The sequence below is a fragment of the Halichoerus grypus genome, chromosome 11 (genome assembly GCF_964656455.1).
Source record: "Halichoerus grypus chromosome 11, mHalGry1.hap1.1, whole genome shotgun sequence".
Taxonomy (NCBI): domain Eukaryota; kingdom Metazoa; phylum Chordata; class Mammalia; order Carnivora; family Phocidae; genus Halichoerus; species Halichoerus grypus.
Window position 1 is genome coordinate 23659152 of NC_135722.1, and position 5711 is coordinate 23664862.

The 5711-nt window shown below is 51.8% G+C and overlaps 1 long non-coding RNA gene across 1 annotated transcript; it reads right to left on the reverse strand.

Annotated features, from left to right (window-relative positions):
- Window positions 1-4897: 4897 nt before the first annotated feature.
- Window positions 4898-5711, reverse strand: LOC118546565 (uncharacterized). Its single transcript, XR_004922652.2, has 2 exons — window positions 5518-5711; window positions 4898-5220 (listed from the first exon to the last, which is right to left on the reverse strand). It is a non-coding gene; the product is annotated as an uncharacterized LOC118546565 (long non-coding RNA).

Here is a 5711-nt window from a genome sequence, read left to right on the forward strand (position 1 = left end):
CTACTCACAGGGCAGGCATCATTTAGAGGCTTTCAGATATTAACTGAAATGCTAATGCTGTTTGTCTTACAGATGGCCCCCAGTGATCCTCACTTCCTGATATTCTTACCCTAGTTTAGTCCCCTCCCGCAGCGAATCAGGGCTGACCTGTGTGACCAGGAAATTATATGACGGAAGTGACAGCCTGTGAAGGAACTGCAGCTTCCTCTTTGGTGTCCTGGATCACTATGTGGAAAGGAGCTGAGGCCTCTGGCCATTGGCTGCATGAGTGCGCCATCTTGGAAATGGATCCTCCAGCCCCACTCAGGTCTCCCAATTTTGCAGTGCCAGTCCACATGTGACTGCACCCTCAGGAGAGATCTTGATCCAGAATTGCCCAGTGGAACACCCCTGAATTCCTGATTCATGGAAACTGTGAGAGATAATAAATGGTTGTTTCACGCCACTAAGTTTTGGGGTAATTTGTTATGCAGCAATAAATAACTAATACTCATTGAAGCATCACAACAACTCTATGAAGTAGACACTTTAATCGCCCAAAGCTTACAGCTAGAAGGAGGAGGAGGAAGGATTTTTCTCAGGCATACCCCTCTCCCCAGAAAACTTGCCTTCTAGGTGGACACCTAATGATGCTTCTGTGGTGGGAGATTTACTGGGGGATGTTGAGCAGATGAGGCTCCCCAAATTGGCCAGTCCTCAGTGCCAGTTTATTAAAAATAAAGACTCCCAGGACCTTACCCCAACTATTTTGGCTCAGTAGGGTCTAGAATGAGACCTTCAGTTGATTTAACACCTGCATGTTTCGGGACTCACTAATATTCCCAGAACTCCTCCGCAGACAACTATGGCTCTCCCATTGAGCTAGTTAGGGGACACTAGATTATACAGCAGTGACCAGAAACTTCAGTGGCTTAATTCCCAGAGGTTCATTTCTCCCTCCCACCTCAATCTGATACCAGTTGGTTGGTCCTCCCCCATCCTGAGCTATGCCACCTGGAACACGTGGCTTCCTAGATCACTGCTGTAAGGCAAGAGAAAGAAAGGAGTGATCATGGGACATGTTTCAAAGGGCCAAGCCTGGAGGTAACTTATACCAAGCCCACCCACACTCATTGGCCAGAACTGCAAGGGAGGCTGGGAAATGTGAAGAGCAAATGACTATCTGGTGGACCACGGAACCCCCTGCCACACCCACTGTTCAGCCTTTAATTATGTTCTATGTTGCATATTGGTATGTTCCTCTTGATTCCTCAGTTAGATGTGAACTCTCTGAGGTCAAGAGCAACCTTGAATTTCTCCCCTACAGGGCTGAGCACTTGGACACTACTTAATATATTCTTCTAGATAAATTGGTGATAAATGGCTCTGCATAGTGGCCGTGTGGCGGGAGGGTCTGATAGGTCTGGGTGCAAATTCTGTCTCCAACACTCCCTTGGCACATTTTCTGAGCCTCAATTATTTTGCCTGTAAAATAGGAAGGATGATTGCCTTACAAAGTGACTGGGGGACCAAATGAAGTAATTTAGACTATAAATTACCTGCCACACTTCATGTAACATAGTGCGATTCAAAAACTGGTAGCTATTATAACCTATTACACTAGGGGCACTAAGGAGGCGGAGCTTTCTGGGGTCTGTGAGCCCCTCGAAATCATATGCAAACATGCATATGCATGAATACACAGGGACCTTCCCTTCCTCACCTTCTCTTTGTTTACAAAAGCACACATGTGATAGTTCTCGGTGTAAAATGGTTAAACACCACAGATCATAACAGCTCACGTGTTAATGGCTTCCTACAGGCCAGGCAGCTCGGAGTGCTCTGAATGCATGACTTGTACTCCCCCATCTTCACGGGGTTCCCCCATGAATTCTGTGAGGCGCTGCTGTTGTTATCATCCCGGTGTCACGTCTTGCAGATGAGGAAACCGATTCACGGAGAAACTAAGTCATCAAAGGTCCCAGAGCTGCTAAGTAGATAAGTTGGTTTCAACTCAAAGCCAGGCGGCATGACTCCAGGGCCCTTATCCACCAGTGTCAGTGCTTCTCAAGATGTGGTCCCTGGACCAGCAGCCACAGCACCTGGGAATATGTTAGAAACGCAGATTCTTGGGCCCCCCTCAGACCTGCAGAATCAGAGCTCTCCAGGTGATTCTGGGACGCCTTGAAGTTCGAGAACCCCTCACTATGCACTTGTGCTCCCCCCTCCACCTGCAATTCGTCCTTCTGGAGCCCAGAGGAGCGCCGGCCGCTTACTAGATGAATGAATGAGCGCTGTCACCCGCTCATAACTCTCATTCACAGTCCTTCTTCCTGTCCCTGAGGTCAGAAGCACCAGAAGAAAACCCCGCACCGTCAATGGAAGTGCCCTCCTTCATCCTCTTGGGGCACCTGCACTGGGTTCTCCTCAGACTGGACAACTCGGCCATCAGATTCGCTCACCGGTCAAAACCGGTGCCGGAGAGGGGCTGGCTGGATGCTGAGACGCTCTTTGGTTCCCAGCCCAAACCTGGGCATCTCCAGCGACGGCGCGGCAAACAGGTGGCAGCCCGGGCCCGGCCCTCCGCCCCAGCTGTCCCCGCCTTGGCAGCGGGCCCCTGCTCCGTGCCCCCTGTCATATCCCGCTGGAAGCCGACTCAGCGGGCGAGGCAGCCCCGGGCAGGCAGCTGTGTGTTTGCTCACCAGAGAGCCGGGCACCGGCTTATGTGGAAGGCTCACGAAGGCAGGACAGGGGCAGCCACGAAAATGCCAGCATGTCTCAGCCCCCCCGCCAGCCAGGGGGGCTTTTCCTCGGTGATTCTGTTGTTTGTTAATGATGCCATGACAACCACGACTGAGCGCTTCCTGTGGGTCAGGCGTCCTGCATTACAACAACCCTTCGGTGGAGACGCTTATGATCATCCCCGTGTCACACGTGAGGGAAATGGATCCAAGCTGTCAGAGCGGATGCGCAGTGAGGACAGGACTCAGACCCGGGTCTGTGGGACCCCACGCCTCTATGGTTAACCATGGCTCGAGGGAGGGAACCAGCATGGCGCACGTGAACTTGGGCCTGAGCAGGCTAACAAGGGCTCTTCATGTGGCTATGACCCACTTCCCCATTCTTCCGGGAGCATTTCTCAAAGGCTGCCACTGTTCACAACCATTTATGGAGCAGGTCCTGTTTTTGTTTAGAATTATGACATCTTGTTTCCCATAAATATACAGTCCATGAGAACAAGGATTTTTTTTTTTGGATCCCTGCTGATTTCCAGCCGCTAGAATAGTACCCGGCACACGGTACGCACGCAATAAGTATCTGTTAAATGAATGAGTGGCCCTGACCTCCAGATCTTGACCTGTTGAAGCCACAGGGAGGATGTAGTTCTCTATTTGCATGATTTTTTAAAAACTCCATTACCACAGGGGCAGGGCTAGATCTAATCAAGATAAATGCTTTTGAATTGCGGGATGAGTAATGAGCTATGAGGCAAAGCTAAGTGTGTGGTGCGCCCGTTGACTCCCCAGAGCACATTCTAACACCTACTGAGGCTGTTGCTGCTGCAGACTCTGGACGTGGGTGGCATTACTTGGATGGATGATCTTGGAACATTCCTCCTCTGGCTTTTGCAGTCCCTGGAGACATGCTGACTTTTGGTGTTCTTGTCTTGGAAAGTGAATTCCGGGAGGTGGTAAGGCAGAGGGACGCAAAACTTAGGCTCTTTGCAGTGCTATGACTTTGAGATAGGCCACGCACCTTCTCCAAGTCCCATTCTCCTCCTCTGTAAAATGGGGCTAATAACAGAACTTCCTTCCTATGATTACTTTTATCACCACCATCACCACCCCCAGCCATCATTACCATCATGCTTTGAGTCTCTAGGGAGCTCCCCGTGTCCAGTCCTGGCCTGTCAGGCCCCTGGTTTCACCAGGGATGGACAGAGAGGTTATGGGCGCTTCCAAAGGCAATGGAAGCAGAGGTCAGAGTGAGGTAGCCATGAGATGATGTGGCAACCTCTAGAAGCTAGAAAAGGCCAGGAATGGATCCGCCTCTAGAGCCCTGAGCAGAAATGCAGCCCTGCCATCACCTTGATTTTAGCCCAGTAAGACCACTTCAGTGAGACTGAGACTCTGATCTCCAGAAGTATAACTTAATAAGCCACTAAGCCCAACAGCATTAAGAAACTAATACAAGGGCCTCTAGTCTAGCTTTATCCTTCTCTGAAATCAGGACTCCAGCTTCTATTTTATTCCATAAAAATCAAAACACACTTTTTTATATTAATTAGTTCTAGCCTGGAGAAAATACAATTTTCCAATAATACACTCTAAGGCCTGTCCCATGGGTGTTTCTGGCCCTGCACTAGTCTGCGTATACCTGTTTGTGCTCTGATCTATCCACCACCTTCCCTCGCTCAGCTCCACACTGCAGAGAACTACATTTTCGAGAACCTCCTGGCAAATGGCTTCCAGCTAGTTTTGGCCAATGGGCAGCACTGACAGAAGGTACGAAGAGGGGAAAAGCCATAGCAGTTCACTTTCTCACTCTGCCTTGGGTGGCATCTCCATACTGGGATGGGAGGACAGTCAGAAGCCTGGGTTACGAGCTGAGTTTGCAGTACTGCCGTTAACAGGGGACCGGGGGGACCGCGGTGGGGTCATGAGCCATGGGGTGCAAACCAAGAAAGTCCCCCCAAACCTCTCCATCTACCCTGTCCCTAGAGCTGAGGAGACAGCACTTGTCCCGAGGGCCTCTCTCTTGGGGGGGGGGTGCACAGACCATGCCCAGCACTGGGCCACCAACAGGCCGTACCCCCCCACCGCAGACAGCTGAGTCTGGCAGGAGGGGCAGCGGCCAGCTCCATCGCCCTAACTGCCGTGTGGTTTGCTTTCATCAAGGAAACAGCAGGGATTCCAAATTAAATTCCAACGTGCAATTTATTCAAGATGTAAGGCCCATCGAGAGACTGTCTGCAGACTGCCCGGCCCTCCCGCTCGGAGGCAGACGTCCTGCTGCCCGGGCTGCCACAGCCCATCCTGGTCTCCTGGGACCGAGGCCCTCCAGAAGGGGGATTCTCCCTGGGCTGCTGGCCAGCTGCTTTCCCATGTTACAGATGGGGCTGCTGAGGCACAGAGAAGGATCTTGAACATGGAAACCGTCCTGGGAACACGGAGGCCAGCGCCAGCATGGGCTGGTCGGTCTTTGGGAATTGTGCATGATGAAGTATCTGTCTGGCACACCCTGAGGATGACAAATGAGCTAATTGTGAGCGGTAGTAAGGGCCGTGGGAATCTCACTTGGAAAACCCAATCAGTCCGTCAGCATTCATTTGCCTGAAAGAGGCTTCTGAGCAGAGCTCAGGCTTCAGACCGATGGGCCACCCCCTTCCGGGCAGATCCACCTGCCAGGGCTTCCGGACCCGTGCCTAGCACCTATTCCCCCCCGGAAGGTTTCATGAGTCACACAGACCCCAGAATGGAGATGACAAAGTTGATGGGAAAGCACAGAGGTGAGGAAGCCCCTGAAATGAGTAGGTACCTGGTGGGGACGGCTCGTGCGCACACGGGGCTGCACTCTGGCTCTTTCCTCGTTCAGTTCTGCGCTGACAGGCAGGTGGGGGGTGCCGGGCCCTGAGAGCCCGCCTCTGGGGCAGCAGCCTGTGATGGACATCAACAGTTTGCGGCCAGAGACAAATTCCTCCCAGGAAAGCTTTGCATTCAGATGAGAATTAG